The 19554-nt window shown below is 39.8% G+C and overlaps 1 protein-coding gene across 5 annotated transcripts in view; it reads left to right on the top strand.

Annotated features, from left to right (window-relative positions):
* NME7 (NME/NM23 family member 7) overlaps positions 1-19554 on the top strand; it is a 256903-nt gene that overhangs the window by 235459 nt on the left and 1890 nt on the right. The gene's annotated exons all lie outside the window — the stretch shown is intronic.

Genomic DNA, 19554 nt, shown 5'->3' with positions numbered 1-19554 from the left:
AAACAGTGTGGCGTTTCCTTAAAATCTAAAAATAGAACTACCGTATGACCCAGCAATCCCAGTACTGGGCATATACCCTGTGAAAACCGTAATCCAAAGAGAGACATGTACTACAATGTTCATTGCAGCACTGTTTACAATAACCAGGACATGGAAGCAACCTAAGTGTCCATCGATAGATGAATGGATAAAGAAGATGCGGCACATATACACAATGGAATATTACTCAGCCATTCAAATAAATGAAATTGAGTTATTTGTAGTGAGGTGGATAGTCTGTCAAACAGAGTGAAGTAAGTCAGAAAGGGAAAAATAAATACCGTATGCTAACACATATATATGGAATCTAAAAAAAAGTAGAATGGTACTGATAAACCTAGTTACTGATAAACTATAACCTAGTTACAGGGCAGGAATAAAGAGATAGACATAGAAAATGGACTTGAGGACATGGGGTATGAGGGTGAAGCTGGGGTGAAGTGAGAGTAGCATCGACATATATACACTACCGAATGTAAAACAGTTGGCTGGTGGGAAGCAGCAGCATAGCACAGGGAGATCGGCTTGGTGTTTGCGATGACCTAGAGGGATGGGATAGGGAGGATGGGAGGGAGACTCAAGAGAGAGGGGATGTGGGGACATGTGTATGCATATGGCTGATTCGCTTTGTTCTGCAACAGAAACTAGCACAGTATTGTGAAGCAATTATACTCCAATAAAGATCTGTTAAAAGAAAAAGAAAGAAAGTAAAATTTCACATGTACATATTACCAGCTGAAAAATAAATGAGCACTTATTTAAAAAGAAACAAAAAAAGAAGTTATTTTACAATTTCCAGGCTCAAAGATTTAGTAATGCTCTGCTTTGGTGCTCAGGATCATTTGTTCATGGGAATAAGCTCTATTTTTAAATATAATCACTGTGGCTGCCTATTTAATTAATCTATTTTTTGTTGAGTTTTAAGACATGGGGGTACACAATCATTATCCATTAATCCTATCTACTCACTTTCTTGTATGTGTCAACAACGTATGGAGCACTGAGAGGTTGCAAGTGGTAATTGTAACTCTTTAAAAAATGTTACCAACACAGATAATTCAGTAAATTGTGGTTTTGACCCAACAATATAAATAAGTGAAACATGTATTCAAAGTATTTTAGTCACTGTGACTCACTGGCGAATCAGGCCATTTATGAATTACTGTTACCAAATGTGACACTCTCGGAGAAGGCTAGAAAATTTTCCATGATGCCAAGGCAAATGATTCAAAAAGGTGGTATTTAATTTTACATATAATTGACATTTTTATCCCTAACCTACTCCAAAGCAATATTTGCACTCTATGTTAAACGTAACTCTAATATCCTCTTTACTCGGTGGAATTGGCATTCTCACATGAATTAAAAGTGCCAGATTCTGAATAGCTCTCATTGAATGTTGACATCACAGATGTCATTTACAAGAGTGAACAAGTTTCAAAATAGCAAAGCATTTTCCAGTTTTACTTGTACTCTAAGATGTTTTAAAACTTTTCATAAGAAAGAGGGTCCCGAGTGACAGAGTTTTATCTCTTTCTGCATTTGGTGTAGAAGTGTTATTTTCTTTCTGATGTTCAGTGTCTTTAGGTGAACCTTTTACCTACCAGGCTCAGGCATGGACTTAGGCAGATCCCAAATGACCATCACAACCTGAGCTCCCAAAGTGGCAAGGCCTGTCTCCATCCTATCTTTGTCTGCCCCCTCTCTCCTTCTGCTATGTTCCTTTCCAGTCTCTTTGTAACCTGTGATTTATTCGCTTGCCTCATGTACCTTCATCGTTTTCAGAGTAGCTAGGTTAGTTTACTATGTCTGCCATAACAAAGTGCCACAGACTGGGTGGCTTAGACAACATAACTTTATCTCCTCACATTTCTGGGGGATAGAAGTCTAAGATGAAGGTGTCGGCAGTCTTGGTTTCTTCTGAGGCCTTCGTTCCTTGGTTGGTAGATGGCTGTCTTCTCCCTGTTTTCACATAGTCTTTCTTCTGTGTGTTTTTGTGTCCTAATCTCCTCTTCTTACAAGAATACCAGTCATATGGGATTAGGATCCACCCTAACAACCCCAGCTTAATTTAATCACCAGTTTAAAGATCCTTCTCCAAATACAGTCACATTCTGAGATAATTGGGGCACATATGAATGTGGGGGGAACACAGTCCCTCCCATAACAGTAGCCCAAGATGGATATCGTAATACTTGTCAGTTAGAGGCAGGATTCAATTCTTCACATCCTATTGACCTCCTTGGGTGATCAGAGGAAGTAGGGTGGGAGGAAGGTAATCCAGCGTCAGAGGCACGCCCCAAGACTTAGGCCTTCCATTCAGCCAGGTTCTTGTCATGACGCCTCTATAAGGGCAACAAAATAAGATTTGCTGGTACAGTTACGTACCAGCACTGTGCTAGGCATTTTGCATACATTTGTCTAACTGAATCCTTAAGATAGTCCTAAAAGGTGGGAGCTGCCAGTATTCTCATTTGGGAGCTGAGGAAACCAAGGTTTGGCAATACTGAATGGTTTGCTCAAGATCCCACAGCAAGTAAACAAAAATGCACACTTTGGGTGGCAGTGACTCCAACAGTGATGATTTTTCCATAGCACCTGTTTGCTTCTCTCTGTAGAAAACAAATGTGTTGATTGATCACTTGTTATAGGTAATCCCCAAATTACCCTATTCTGAAGATCTAGTTTTTCACTTCGTGTTCCTCTTGGCCAAGTCAAGACCAGGTCAGTAAACTTTCTTCAGGAAAAAAAATTTTTTTTTCTTTTTTTTTACTAACTCCAGGTGGAACTCTGTATGATTAGAATATTCACTGCAATGATTCCCAGAAAAGAAACACTATTAATATATTCTTTTTAATCATTTCAAAGTATTTTGATTATCTATATTGCTGTGTTATAAACTACCCCAAAACTTAGTGGCTTGAAAAAGTAATCATTTTCTCTCTCACACTTCTGTGGTTTACTGGGTTCTGTTGGGTGGTTTATTTGTTCTCTGTGATGCTGGCTGGAGCTGCAGTCACCTAGCGGTTCAAAGGGGCTAGAATGTTCAAGATAGCTCCTTCAAATCTCTGACATTTTGGAGGAGAACCACAAGAGAGCTTAGCTCAGACAGTTGAGCGTCCCTTTCTCTCCATGTCAGCTCAGAGCTGCCTCTTCACATGGTCATCTCTCCAGCAGAGACTCCTTACATGGCAGCTTAGGACTGCCAAAAGCAGAAGCTGCTAGGCCTTCTTAAATCTTAGGTCAAGAACTGGCATAACATCCCTTCCATCACATTCTCTTAGTTAAAGTGAATCTCAGGCCCATATTCAGTGTAAGGGGGGGATACCCAAGGCCACGAACACTGGACAATGTGACTCATAAAGATCATCCTTAGAGACTAGCTGCCACCCAAAGTGTGCTAAAGAAGAGAAATGGGGGAAAGAAGGCGCTAACTGCATATTTAATATTGAGTGATTTAGCAATACTGAACTAAATGGGGAAATAGTTTTGAAACACTTAAGCCCTTTTTCCAAAAGCAAGGAGTGTTTTTTGGATTATAGTATATCAGTGAAAAGAACTTATACAAAGGCAGCATATTTAATCTTTGTAGAAAACAAATAAGACCACTTCCTTAGATCACTGCTGTGATGAGAACCTACAAAACCTTGAGTATCAATTAAGAAATATAACATCAGTTTCACTAGTACCAAATTCTCAGTCCTTGCTCTCTCTAAGCTACAGTTGTTATGGCTTTGCAGTGACCAAAGTTGGAGTGGGTTTTTGGCTCCTTCTCTGAGTCAGAAATTTTTCTTGAAGAAAGGAAGGAAGGAAAAGAGGGAGGGAGGAAGCCACATGAAAAAACAAAACAAAAACCTTGCACAATTCACCAGTAACAAGGTGAATTTGTATTCTGTTTTGGTTCAATTAAGCATTTGTTAAGTACCAAGAAGTGTTAAATGATATAATGTACATTATATCATTTACTCAAGTATAATCAATAATCCCTACCCTAAAAAATTAGCTTTCATGGGTTTTAAAATTATTTATAACTAGATTTTTTGGTAAGAAATATGAGTGCATCCCACATGGCAGATACAATTTGTAACAAAATATCTTCTCTTGTGTATGATCAGTATGATTTTGCTATTTATGAATATACTCATGGAAAATGATGTATGTTGCCAGCTAGAGATATGTGCGCTATTTAGACATAGCATGCTTTAGATGAGGGTCAGCAAACTATGGCCCACCAGTCAAATCTGGCCCTCTGCCTGTTTTTTTAAATAAAGTTTTATTAGAACACAGCCACACTTTATTTACATAATGTCTATGACTGTTCTGCAGCTACATCAGCAAAATTGAGTAGTTGCGACAGAGATTGTATGGCCCACAATGCCTAAAATATTTACTACTCTGTCCCTTAACAGAAAAAGTTTGGTGACCCCTGATTTAGATGATTAGTTTGGCCTTTATCAGTTTTATTTTTAAGTTCCACAAGGGTTTTTCCTTGTTTTGTGTTGGTTGATGGCTTAAAGTAGAGATTCTAAGGTTACAAAGTGAAAAGTGGGATGGGAGGAAGAAGGTACAGGAAGAGCATTTGGGCAGAAGAAATTGCATGCCTAGAGTCCCAGATATATGCCAGAAGATGGAGTATCCAGGTAATTATTTGAAACGACTGTGGCTAGAGTTTAAAATATGAAGGGAAAAGTGGTTATGGTAGCATTTGGAATAGTAGACTAGGTCCAGGTTGTGATGGGTTGTGTTTTGTTTTTTTAAATAAGGAGCGGTGGAAGAAAACTCTAGTGGCAGTAGAGAGAATGGGTTGGAGGAAGATCAAAAGAAGAATAGCTAGGAAACTGGGACCTCCTACCTCTAAATGAATTTTGTCATAAGCATCTCTAGTTTTACGTGTTCAAAATGTATTCTAGCTAGAAATGTTAAACATCAGCATTTTCTGCTATTATTCATCCTTAGGAGATGGAAAGTGCATAAGAAAGAGAAAGCAATATAATTGAGAAGATTGTACAAAATTCTTTTGGTACTCAGTGCTTAACTTCTGTGATTCTGATTTTCCAAGCAATTCAATTAATTTTAGTTGGCCTAACCATAATAACTAGTATTGCCAAAGTTCCCTCAAATTTACTGTTGTTATGGCTGAGCCAAAGAGCAGTGGTGATCAGAAACTGCTTGGAAAGGACCTCCGAAAAATCTTCTCAGGAAATATCATAGGCAGTTTTGGAGTGGTTTGCTTTTGGTTTGGTTTTGTTTTTTCCTAAATCAACCCAAGTGTATCCCGATGAAGATAGATCATTTCCACTTGGGTTAGGGGAGTTATAGGTCCCAGGGAGTAGGCATGGTGCCTGCACTAAAGAAAACAACCACTGAAGTTGGCACTAAATTGCTCCTTTGGTATGATTTCATCTGAAAGGGTAGGGATTTAGTAAATCAGTGAAGATCTCATCCCAGACTCTTACAAGGTGAGGATGATGTCTGGCTAAAACGTTCAGGCTGATGAATGATGAAGTGAAAGGGAGTTGACAGACACGGGGCAGGTAGTTCTAAATCCTCACATAGGGGAGATTTTCTTCTGGAAAATCTATTTGATCTAACTTTACTCTTTTTAAGCATGCATTCTGAATGTTTTAGGAATCTTTATTGGAGATGCCTAGATTAGAGATGTGTGTATTTGGCATAAAGGAGAATAGCAACGGAGAACAGCATCCATGACCCCAGAATCTCAATTGAGCTACTTGCTGTTTTACTTCACTTAGTAGGGTAATAGAAATCGCAATACAAACAGTTAAAATTAGATTGCCAGGGCTTCCCTGGTGGCGCAGTGGTTAAGAATCCACCTGCCAATGCAGGAGACATGGGTTCGAGCCCTGGTCCGGGAAGATCCCACATGCCATGGAGCAACTAAGCCCGTGTGCCACAACTGCTGAGCCCGCGTGCCACAACTACTGAAGCCCGTGTGCCTAGAACCCATGCTCCACAACAAGAGAAGCCTCCGCAATGAGAAGCCCGCGCACCGCAACGAAGAGTAGCCCCTGCTCGCTGTAACTAGAGAAAAGCCTGCGCGCGGCAACAAAGACCCAATGCAGCCAAAAATTAATTAATTAATTTTAAAAAAATTAGATTGCCAGGGCTCAAATCCTAACTCTGCTTCTTAGCTAGCTATGGGGCCTAAATCTCAGTTTCCTGAACTGTCATACAGAGATAACAGTCATAGATCAGTAAGTATTAAATGAGATAATATAAAGCATTTAGAACAGTGCTGTTGTTATCACCATTATTATTGTAGTTATTACTGTTATTTATATCCGTTAAGAATTTGTCTGCTAGGAACAGAAGTGCCAAAAATAGAACAAATTAGAGGTTTTCTTACTGTGAAACAAGAAGTGAGGAGGCAGGCCATGATAGGCTTTGGTTTAGCCGCTCAACAATCCAGGCCCAAGATCTCTGCAGTAATCTTGGCCTTTCCCTTGTGACTGCCCCTTAGTTCCAAGGTGGCTACTCTGTCTCTAACATCATGTGCTCATTCCAGGCAGAAAGAACTGAAGGGCAGAGGGCAACAGGATACTACCAGCTGAGTGTGCCTGCTTTTAAGGAGCTTTCCTATAAGCCCTACCCAACAACTTTTGCATATGTGACATTAGTGAGAAATGAATCACCATCCTCCCCTCCCCGACCCGCACCTGTAACAGAGGCTATGCACTTTGTTATGCGCCAACAAAATCAAAATCCTCTTTATAAAGGAGAAAGGGAGAATGAGTATTGGGTGGGCACTGGCAATCTCTACCACATTATTTTCAATGTTGTTTTTTTCGCTGCCGTCACTGCTGTATCTTGAAACACTGTCATCTTTCTCTGCTGTAAATTTCCCAGTGACAGAATCCATGGAAAATCTCTCTCTTTGTTTTAAAACACTTCTTCAGTCTGTCAATATTATTCTTGAAAATAGCACCAGAGGAATATGCCAATAGTAAGCCACCTATATTTTAATTGATTGGGTTCTGTTTCAGTCTTTGACATCACTGTTCTGTTCTAAGTAGTTTGAGAGAATATGAAACATTAAATAAAATAAATTATCTAGATTTTTGATAGGACCAAGACAGGGTTATACCATTCAAAGTAAGGCTTAGAAACTAAGATCCAAGCTACTCTAAATGAAATCTTTAAACTGATAAGGCTTTAAATAATTCATTGTTTTATACTATTCTAGAAACTTAAAGAACTTTTGGAGTATTTACAGGCCACTGATATTGTTTGAAAATAAATTAATTCATGATATTTTGCCTGAAGCATGTCTCTGTCATAATTGCCTCTTTCTAGAAGCCTATTTACTCTTTTTAGATAGGAATATAGTCACTCATTTCTTACCCTCCTGAAATCCTCTCCAGTTCTCTACTGCCCTAAATTGTTCATTGCAGACCAACCATGGTCTTTGCTGGCCTAGGGACAGAGTTCTTTCCATTCTGTTCATGAATGTCAGTGTATGTTTTTATATCAGCGTGATTGGCAGAAGCCAGTGATGGAGATTGTGCAAGAAGCTTCTTATTCTTTTTTAATGTATTTTATTGAAGTATAGTTGATTTATAATGTGTCAATTTCTGCTGTACAGCAAAGTGATTCAGTCATATATACATTCTTTTTCATATTCTTTTCCATTATGGTTTATCACAGGATACTGAATATAGGTCCCTGTGCTATACAGTAGGACCTTGTTTATCCATTCTATATATAATAGTTTGCATCTGCTCATCCCAAACTCCTATACCCTCACTCCCTCCTTGACAACCACAAGTCTGTTCTCTATGTCTGTGAGTCTGTGTTTCATAGATAAGTTCATTTGTGTCGTATTTTAGGTTCCACGTATCAGTGATATCATATGGTATTTGTCTTTCTCATTCTGATTTATTTCACTTAGTATGATAATCTCTAGGTCCATTCATGTTGCCGCAAATGGCATTATTTCGTTCTTTTTTATGGCTGAGTAGTATTCCATTGTATATATGTCCCACATCTTCTTTATCCATTCATCTGATGATGGATATTTAGGTTGTTTCCACATCTTATTCACTATTGTGAATAGTGCTGCTGTGAACATAGGGGTGCACGTATCTTTTTTTTTTTTTTACAAGGGGACTTCTTTAAAAATTTTTATTTATTTATTTATTTTTGTCTGCACTGGGTCTTCATTGCCGTGTGCTCGCTTCTCATTGCAGTGGCTTCTCTTGTTGTGGAGCACGGGCTCTAGGTGCGCGGGCTTCAGTAGTTGTGGCACGGCAGGCTCAGTAGTTGTGGCTTGCAGGCTCTAGAGCACAGCCTCAGTACTTGTGGCGCACGAACTTAGTTGCTCCGTGGCATGTGGGATCTTCCTGGGCCAGGGGTCGAACCTGTGTCTCCTGCATTGGCAGGCAGATTCTTAACCACTGTGCCACCAGGGAAGTCCCCATGTATCTTTTTGAATTAATAGTTTTGTCCAGATATATGCCCAGGAGTAGGATTGCTGGATCATATGGCAATTCTGTTTTTAGTTTTTTGAGGAACTTCCATACTGTTTTCCATAGTGGCTGCACCAATTTACATTCCCACCAACAGTGTAGGAAGGTTCCCTTTTCTCCACACCCTCTCCAACATTTGTTATTTGTAGACTTTTTAACGATGGCCATTCTGACCAGTGTGAGGTGGTACCTCACTGTAAGTTTGATTTGCATTTCTCTAATAATTAGTGATGTTGAACATCTTTTCATATGCCTATTGGCCATCTGTATGTCTTCTTTGGGGAAATGTCCATTTAGGTAAGAAGTTTCTTTTTTATCTATAGCCGACTTTGAGAAAGAGTGGGTGATGAGGGTGTGATAAAGAAGAGAAATAGAGAACATGATACAGATATTTAATTATCAAGACTGTATGGACTACTGTATATGAAGAATTCTGACATATACAAAAGAAGTAAAAGGAGTATCCCTTGCCCTGAAGCATAAAATCCCTTGCCCTGAAAGAGTAAAAGAAAGGACATTTGAAGTGGTAAAGTCCTTTCTTTGTCCCTGGGCATCAAGAAAGGAAGAGTGACTGGAGCCAAAAGCATGCTGGTTTTAGGGGGCTGTGATGTTGGGCTTTATGAAAGCCAAGCCAAGAAGGTTTGACGTAATACAGTGGGAAACAGGGAGCCAGTGGAGGTTTTGAGCTGGAGAAGGTGTGTGAGATTCAGAGGTTGCTTTGGGCAATGACAGTGGTGGTGGCTGGAGCACAGGTGGAGACGGGAGCCTCCCTGTCTTAGAATTAGCTGGCAACTCATCTCTTTCTTCTCATGCAGCTGTCTCCCAGGCTGTTATCTCCCTACCAGGAGCACTGGCCATCTCAGCTCAGGGCCATTGTCTCAATTCATCTTTCCCAGGAACTGTGCAACAAGCTCTTTAAATACATAATAAGAAGCTTGAAATTTCACTGGAATATAGTTAGCCCAGAGTAACTTTTTTGTTAGTAACAGTGAGGAAAGTTTTATAGAAAAATATGACAATTGCCTTTTATAACATTGTTATCAAAGATTAAAAATATTCCTTCCACATCTCCAATTTGCCCTTCAAAAGATATTATTAACATATGATTCTAGTCATTTTGACCCTTTAAATCTTTGGACGTAAGGAGGTCTTTTTTTCTTTAATCTTAAATTATCTCAACATTTGCCCTCTCCAGTTCTTTCTGGATTTAGTGGAAAAGTCCATCTCAACTATTCCCCTCATTAGCTAATTGTATATTTTGATTATATATTCTATCTGCTTTGATCTAATTTAAGAGCTTTTTAAACTTTTCTAACATGTCTTTATAAAAGTGATGCCATATCTTCTAAATAACTTTAGTTGCTATTTTCTAATTTAATCATTTTCCTCTTGGAGCTTTTCAAACTGAAATGTGTGTGAAGTATAGCAACAAGAACTTCCCAAGAAACGAATACCTGTGGGTATTTTGGTTTTTGTTTTTTGTTTTTTTAAAGGTACTGTACTTCCTTGGGTTTTAATTTCCAGTATCCTTTATGAGGTCAGTCTGCAAAGATGGCCTCCCAGACAGCATTTGCCCCTTGGGCCCAAGTCTTTAGGGGACCATCAGGACACACTCCAAGATCCCTTTCCCAAGTCACCGTTTATTGTTATAGAACTCACTCTGTGAGGCTACTTTGATTTCTTTCTCATGAATACCCAAGATGAGCCTGTTGAAGTTCAGTCTCCTTTTTTTGGCCCATATTCCCCATTTCATCGTGTGAGGCCTTACCCATCTCTTGGGCACATTATTCATGTTGAGAGCCTCCAGTGTACTAGGAAAAGCCAAGTTAACTGGGAGATTTCATTCCTTCCTTCAGATCACTTATGGCAGTATCAGATGGGCTTGGTTCCAGCCCTGATTTCTAGGGCACCTACTTTTCCAACTGTCTAGGGCAGTGGTTTGCAACCCCCATGAACATCAGAAGTATCTGTGGAGCTATTTGAAGTGCATATATCCTGGACCTTCCCGAGACCTAATGAATCATACTCTCTTGGAATGGGGTCCAAGCATCCATTTGTTGTTTTTTAGAGATCTAAAGGGTGATTCTGATCTACAGCCAGATGGAGAATCACTCCTTCTCCAATTGATCATCATATTTACATTTCCTTTTCTTTCTTGAAGACATTTTTTAAGTTTTAAGGACAGAATATGACGTTTTTTTCTGTAGGGGGGTCAGCAAAAATGAATTTCAAACGTGAAATGACAAGTTCACCTGAGTTTTCTCCCCTTCTTGACTGATATTCCCAGGTGAGCCTCTTAGCTTCACTGTAAACTGACTTGTAGCAAAGCCCATCCTGAGCTGCAAATTTATAAATCCACTCATCAACTTATATACACATTCATCCCAATGAGGTAGATCTTATTGTTCTCAATTTTTAGATTTAGGAATGAAACAGGAGGGAAGGGGGCAGGGCACAACCTTTAGAAGAATGACATAGCCCAAGGACACGACAAACTGATTAGAACCAAATAGGTCCAAGATGGCAGATGAGTCAATGACTTCCACTAGACCTTGACCCTCAGTATACTCTCATTGTAACACATCAGCAGATCCAAGGCTGACCTTTAAGGTCAAAAAGTGGGTGGTGGCCCAATTCCTGGAAATCCCCGCCCCTTCCTAAAATAGCTGGAATACTTCTCCCACTCATTAGCCTATGAAATTACCCAGCCCTATAAAAACTGACAACCCCATACCCTGGTGCCTTTCTCACCTTCTGACATGACCCACACTCTGTCTGTGGAGTGTGTTTCTCTCTAAATAAATCCACTTCTTACCTATCACTTTATCTCTCACTGAATTATTTCTGTGACAAGACATCAAGAACCTGAGCTTCATTAAGTCCTGAGACCAGGTGTGTTATCTCAGTTAAAAGACTGTGGATTCAAGTCCCAATCTGAGGTCCACGGTTTCGGGAACAGCCTGAGAGAGTTTACATGACTTGCCTAACAGCACGAGGAAATAGTGACTAGAATCAAACAAAGTTCTTCCAAGTCCAAATTCAGTACTCTTTCACTATACTAGGCTGTTTTTTCTACTGATTAATATTATCATTTTATTTTGAAATAATTTTAGACTTATTTTTAAAAATTGCAAAAAAGATAACAATTCAAGGAACTTCTCTAAATCCTTTACCCACATTCCCCAGATGTTAATGTTTTACCATGTTAATCATTCTCTTTGCTCTCCTTGTGTATGTGCGCATTTATTTATTTATTACATATATGTATATATATTTGACAGTAAATTACAGTTATGATTATTCCGTTTTATCTCTCAATACTTCAGTGTATATTTCCTAAAACACAGATATTCTCTTCCTTCCCCACAGAATAATGATTAGAAATCAGGAAATTAATACACCACGATACTATGTACAGACATTCAAATCTTACCAGTTTCACTCACAAATGTCTTTTGTAGCACAAGAAAAAAAAATGTTTCTGCTCTAGGATCCATTCAGGGATTACATGTTGTGTTTGGTTCTGTGTCTCTTTACTGTCTTTGTTTGCAAAGGTCCTCAGTCTGTCTTTGTCATTCATGACCTGGTTAATTATGTAGGATGTCCCCTAATAAGCTGGAATTGCCCTGGCAGCTTTGGCTCTCAGAGCTGGATGGAATTGCTTAGAAACCCATGGCTTCACTGACATACAGCAGGACAGACCACAGCATTGTGAGAATATGGGAGAACTGATAATGATAATTATTTTGTAATATTTACTCTACGCTGGGCACTGTTTTAAATGCTTTCCGTATATTAACTCATTTAATCTTTACAACAATCTTATGTAATCAGTATTATTATATTAGAGATGTGCAATATGAGAAACCAAGAAGTTATGACTTCCTCAAGGTCAGCCATCCAGGAAATGGCAAGGCCAGGAGTCAAACCCATCCCCACTGCAGCCAGGCTCCATCTTTACCTTGAGCTCTTAACCAGCGTGAGCAGAGCCTGAGGCACTAAACTGACTCACGCGTCCTCAGGCAAGCTGCTAGCTCTAACCTCAGTCTCCTCAACTGAAAAATGGGACTAATACATCTGTTTCAGTTGTAAGGATTACACAAGATAATTTATGAAAGCATTTGATATATAACAAGGACTCCACTTTTTAAGAGTAAGTAAAATTTTAAATGTAAACATGGCTCTCATATGGTGACCCTCAGAGAGTACTTGTTTAATCATTGAGGGTAGGGAGAAGGGAACAGAAGTTCCCTATTCATACTTTTAGATTTTTTGAGGGCCTGGGGAGGGACTAGCTGCAACCAGAACCACCTTCAAGGCAGAAGAGGCCAGATAAGAATGAGTCACAAAACACAATTTTAGAATGAATTTCTAGAAAGGACTCCTGTTAGATATATTGGAAAAAATGGTATATATTTCCTATAGAGAGAAAGAATTTCAAGAGAGAGAGAGTGGAACACTAAACCAGGCATAGGCCCTTCTAAGCATGTGGCCCTGTGTGTCAGCACAGGTTGCACATCCATGAAGCCAGCCTTGGTATATATTTCCTATAGAGGTCAGCACCACTCTATTCTGGGCTGAGGTGTATTTTCCTTCTAGCTTTAAAAAGACAGTTGTTCTCATTAGTGGGTGGCAGCAGAAGAATCAAGAGATCTTTATAAGAAAACTGAGAATATTGGGTTTACAGAATTACTGAAATGTCTAGTCATTTCAATGTGAAATTTTCATTTTGTCTTAAAAGACTTCTGGTGTATAGCAAAGTGAATCAGTTATACATATACTTATATCCATTCTTTTTTAGATTTTTTTCCCATATAGGTTATTACAGAATATTGAGTAGAGTTCCCTGTGCTATACAGGAGGTCCTTATTAGTTTTGTTTTTATTTTTTTAAATTAATTTTTATTGCAGTATAGTTGATTTATAATGTTAGTTTCAGGTGTACAGCAAAATGAATCAATTATACATATATCCACTCATTTTTAGACTATTTTCCCATATGGGTAATTACAGGGTATTGAATAGAGTTCCCTGTGCTATACAGTCAGTCCTTATTAGTTATCTATTTTATATACACCTGAAACTAACACAACATTGTAAATCAACTATACTCCAATTTAAAAAAACAAAAAAGACTTCAAATATGGCCTCCGTACCCATGGAGAAGGTAAACATATATGAAGGAGATAACTACAGTAGGTTCAACTTTATTATTAATATTTTGTAGCCTATAAATAGATTTGAGGGGGTACCTCTGCAGCCCAAGGACTTTCTGGGCTCTGTAGCTGAGACAGTAAGCAGGAACAGATTTTTCATTTCTCTTTTTTTTTTTTTTTTTTTTTTTAACATCAAGGCGAGGATGTTTCCTCTGAGACCTTCTGTCTGGAGAACAGAGGTCCTTTACCCACCACCTTTTTCCTCACAACTGTTTACTTCTGAACTCCATTATCTGGAGAGCTGAAAACAAGTGGTGACTTGTAGGGAGAAGACAAAGAGGGAGAGAGGGAGCGTGGGAAGAGTTCAGAAAGGATTCAGGCTCACATGTTAAAGGCCTGCTGGTAGCCTCCTCCAACCATCCCCACAGCAGAGGCCCTCTCCCCCTCACCCCTGCCCCGAGGCTTCGGCCTGCCCTCCTGGGCCTCTGTTTCTCTCCTAGCAAGTCTGCCGGCTCCCATCTTCCATAGCCAGCCTCACCTTGCACCTTCCCCAACCCGCCACCTCTCACCGTGGATCTGTTCATTGCTTATTTTACAAGCAGCCTTTTCAACCACATTTTCCACTCACCCGACAGGAAAACCAGGCCAAAGTAGCCCTAGCACAGAGGCCCATGGCTGTAAGCAGAACTGTTACAGAATGGAAATGTAGGGCCCCTGGTTCAAGAATTATTAAGAATTTCAAGAGAGACAGTGGAACACTAAACCAGGCATAGGCCCTTCTAAGCATGTGGCCCTGTGTGTCAGCACTGGTTACACGTCCATGAAGCCAGCCTTGGCTATAAGGGCCCCAAGTGAGTAGAAAGTTGTTTCCCTTCTGAATAGGCTGATGTATTTAAAAATCAGTATATTATTGGAACACTAACAAAACTGTACCTCAGTCAAATTCCGAGTGACTAGATTTTATCTGAAAATCTATCTAGTGTAATGGCACAGGTACACATATTTTAGTTTGGTGCTGAACTCCACGACAGTAGGATGGATAAATTCTGTAAATGTTCGAGCACATCTATACTCTGATTTCAAAGGAGAAAAAAAAAAGAAAAAAGAAAACTCCACAGGCATTTTTGTTGCTCAACCCACGTTAAGAACCACTGGAAAACAGACACCTGCACTCCACCTCCGAAGTGTGTGATTCAGCTATCTGTGGTGCAGCCCAGGCATCAGGAGCAGTAAGCTACACTAGAGACTCTGATACAAAGCCAGCGTTAATAAAACATGCAGGGAGGTTTCACGCTTGCTGCATACACTAGAATTTCCTCTGGGGGAGTGGTGGACGGGGAGTCACTAGCCTTGAGGCCCGTTTTTGTTATGCACTGTACTCAGGGCAAAGACGAGACATTCTCTGGAAGCTTCCCTTGAGTCTACACTTGAAGCAATTACAGAAGGTTTACATTTATTTGAGTTACATTCTTACAGAATGGGCAGTAATTTATATACGGTCATCAGCAAAGGCAGGGGCTACTCCCTGGGAGGTCACAGTGCCACTGTGGCTTAGAGTTGGAAGACACAGATGCAAGTTCCAGCCTTGCCAACTGAGCAAGTTCCTCAGCTTACTATATCGGGAAGTCATGGACCTCTGAGTCTCAGGATCCTGCTCTGTATGGGGATAAGGGGACCAGCTTCACAGAGCTGGTGTGAAGGAGATGGTTTATATATGAAATTAGACCATACACTGTGAAGTAGTTAATAAATGTAAGCTGCTGTTCTTATTTAACAGTGATAAAGACAGAACAGATCCTCAAGTTAATCTGATTATTAAAGTATCATTGCCCATTGGCATGGCAGTTGTATATTCAGCTAAAATTCGCTGCTCCTTCCTCTGTGTCACTTCCAACTCATCCTAAGGACTCAAATGTTAACCACTTTATGAAACATTTTGTGTTCCCACCGGCAGTTAATTATTCCCGCTTACACCTTAGCACACGATAGTGATTTTATTTGATTACATGGGTTTTCCTCTTTTCAGTCTATAAGCTTTCTGAGGACCAGGTCTCACCCATCACTGAATTACCATGAATGGGATGTGCTCAATATGTTGAATGAATGATTGACAGAGGAGGGAAAGAATGAATTAAGTATAGGTGAGAGTAGTTTAGGGCATTTAAGACATTTAGAAGCGTGAAGGCAAAAATTTCATAAGAACAGGGATCTTGTATGCCTGAACCCTTCCCTCCCCCACTTGTAGTCGGTGCTGGGCACATAGTAGGTAGCTTGGAAGACATTTGCAAGTCAAAGAAAAGGAGAAAGGCCAGCTCTAGGCACAGGTTTCCGTCAGCATGGACTTCTCATGCCATGTTTCACTCTTGGTAGTACAATCCCAAAGTGTCTGTTAACCTTACTCTATTCCCTTGCCCCCCAGAGGTTCCAGTGCTGAATTATCCGCACCTCCCCAATACCTGATCCTCACCCACTAGTCATTTTAGAACCCCTGTTCCTATGTAAAGGAATAGATCCTATATCCCATTGCTATAGGACTGTTCCATGCTCCTCCAGTACTTGCTAATTTAGTGACCATAAATCCCTGTAACAAGTTATGGGCACTAAAGGGCCACCTTACAGAGGAATGAAATATTTGATCCCTGAAGCACTTAAACCAGAGGATCCGTCTGATACTGAGTATATCAGACATTGTGGATAACTAAATAGGTGGGTTTCAAATCACTCAGTGTCTCCTCCTACCTGGCCTGTATGGGGCCAGCACTAGAGGAAGAAGGTGAGCATTTCCTTGGAAAAGGTAGTGCTTTACAGACTGCTTGGAAGGGTGCCGATTTTATGAAATCCCAGTTTTTTTAAAGGTTTTGTGGTAAAGCCAGCTGGAGATAGTAAGTCACAGTTTTATTACAATGTGGGCCTTTTCTTAGGGTGTGGGATTCATCTGTGGCTAAATAAAATAGCTGGGTTCTGTAGTCAATAAAAATCAGTACCTTCATGAGGTACTTAATCTCTCAGAACAGACCAATGCTGACAGTCTCTGGGAGAAAAATAGAGAATTAAAATATGAACCAAGATATCTGCCTTGGTCCAGTCTCTGTTTCACATTGGGTAGGCTATGGATGCTGGTGATTGCAGGCTTCAGTTGGGAGAATAACAGGTTTATCTCTCTGTTTTCTGTTCATCTTTTCCAGTGCAGAGCCTAGATAGAAATGGCGGATAACATGTCTGGCTAATGCTAGTTTCCTCTTGAAGAAGAAAAGACAGAGTCACATTTTCTCTGAATTTGAAACCAAGGTCACTTTATTCACTTGATTACAGCTGTTCTTAAATGCTCCTTGGATAGTTTCCCTCTGTATTATGTTTCCCTCTGTCCTTAGTCATGGATTTTCGAAGTAACCTCACTTAGTTCTCCTCCATGGGCCAAATATATACTGATATTGAAGTGTTACTAATCCTTTAAAATGCCAGGAGTTTGAGCTTTCATTGGACTTTGAAAGATTTTAATAACTAGATTTTCGTCTCTGATCACTGATAATGTTTTTAATTTGGAGTTGGAGCAGTTCCCTCAGGTAATAAATGCAGCTTGAGCAGACAGGGCATGCTATTATTCTAAAACAGAGCTCAGATTAGATTTTGCCCAAACAGGTACAGAACCGAAAACCTTGGCTTCCGTTAATGCTGTATTTTGGGGCAAAGGTTCCTAAAGTCTAGTTGGCCTTTATTACCTTCATGAGTTTTACCATATCTGAGTACCACCTGAAATTGTATTTACTATTTTTCTTTAAATTCATTCACTGTGATACTTGAACAAGTTTATTTTTCATCATGGAAATATTTATTTAGCATAAGTGGGAAACTAGTATTACTTGTCCTTAATTGAAGGTAATAAATACAATGAAAAGAAAAGTTATTAAATTCTAGCTAGATACTATTGCTTGCAAAAGGTTCTGAGCCCCAGGCCTATCTCCCTTTATTGGAAAGGGTAGTAACCTGGGTTGAAGCCATACTAGCACCACATGCTGAAAGCTCTCCTTCAGGGAATGTGATGGATTGAAAAAAAAAAAAAAAGAAAGAAAGAAAGAAAGAATCCTTTTTCCTCTATTCAGTAATTATTCCAATGCTTTTGATTCCAAGTGGTACTTAGCCAACGTGTGAGAAACCCTGCCTTTGAAAAACTCATTCCTTTTATATTCTGTGTGAGGAATTCAATATTTGATTGACTGGACTTGTATGAAAACCCCTTTTCAGGATGTAAGGACACCCCAAAAGTAGATGGCACTGTTCCTACACCCAAGAAATGTGTCATCTAATAATACGAGGAGAGCAAATCATGATAAATGTGTAGCAGCAAGAGTTCCAGAAATATGCAGGTACTTCATACTAGAATGTGAGTGGCAGAGGGTCACTCGAGGGTCTTACCGGGGCAGTTGAAGAGTACTTAGCAGACTAGGCAGTCAATGAATACGTACGGAGTCAAAAAACACTAACCACTTCCCCAGTCTCCTAGTGGAGGTATAAGCACTCGCACGGGCAGGGAATAGGTTGGCACCATCTGGAAAGGCTACAGGGAAGCAAGATTTGGACAGAATCTTGAAGGAAGGAATAGGCAGAGAGCACACACATACATACACAGGTGCACATGCACCCACATATATGCACATACACACAGTGTCTTAGAACAGAAGGTACAAGGTTCATATGAAAGCAGGGGGTTAGGTGTGTCTGACCGAGGTTGTGACCTGAGAACAGTCTCAAAAATACAAACGACCTTCCAATTTGAATAAATACTCCCCTTTCCTCAGACGTGAAGCCATTCCCCACTTCTTGTTCATAAACATCACACGTTTAAGACTCATGTACACTGCAAAAAGTGTCGATGTTTCAGCAAAACAAACCATCTTCCGTTAAAGGAACAATACCTCCCATTTCAATGTACGTGGAGGTTGCTTTTTGAGAAACCCAGCTTTAGGAAGATACGTTGTCCGTTTACGGATTTTTGCTGTATTTCCTCAGTGGTTAAGGAGGGCTCCTAAAATCTTTGCAGCTAAGCAGTTGTGCCATTTCTCACAGTTCCCTTTGCTGTTTTTTGTTAAATGGAGTCATTGTTTCTCTGGTATTAATTTACCATCACACGATTTGCTGCTCTAGAGATAGCAAAGTCTCAGGTAGTATTTTTAAAGAATAAACAAGAGAAGCAGATTGGCAGGGTAATAAATGTGGGGCAATAAGGTAGGAATTTAAGCTGTTACTATTTCTGAACAAGTTGTGCTGTCACAGAAATGGCCATGGGCCTCTGGGTCTGTTTCTGTAAGAGGAGAGCCCAACTGAGGAGGCATTTCAGCATTTCAGGTCCCAAAGGATTTCTCGGGACCAGCCTGAAGGCAGGAAGGATTGATGTAAGCTTTGGCTGCACAGGCTTTGTGAAAGGTTTCCATTTTCTGAAATATGATGATGCCAAGATTTTAGTTTGGGTACTTCCCATGTGGGTTAAGGGATACTAAATCTTCAGCTCCGTTATACCTGGAGAGTGTTTTTCAGAAAGCTCATTTTCATCTCCTTTCACTCTAAGGCTAATTTTTAAATATATGGCTAAACATGGACTTAGGTCAAACCATGAACCAGAAAGCAAGGTATAAACCTTCTTAATTTACTGAACCTCAAACCCAACCTTTTTTTTTTGGGCACATGCTAATTTTTTCAGTTACACATATATATATATACACATTATTTTTCATATACTTTTCCATTATGGTTTATCACAGGATATTGAATATAGTTCCTTCTGCTATACAGTGTTATTCTTTATGTAATAGTTTGCATCCGTTAATCCTAAACTCCCAATCCATCCCTCCCCCACCCTGCCACCCCTTGGCAACCACA

The sequence above is a fragment of the Neophocaena asiaeorientalis genome, unplaced genomic scaffold (genome assembly GCF_003031525.2).
Source record: "Neophocaena asiaeorientalis asiaeorientalis breed wild unplaced genomic scaffold, Neophocaena_asiaeorientalis_V1.1 scaffold99, whole genome shotgun sequence".
Classification (NCBI taxonomy): Eukaryota; Metazoa; Chordata; class Mammalia; order Artiodactyla; family Phocoenidae; genus Neophocaena; species Neophocaena asiaeorientalis.
Note: the sequence above shows the minus strand (reverse complement) of the source record. Positions and strands in the feature narration are given on the sequence as shown.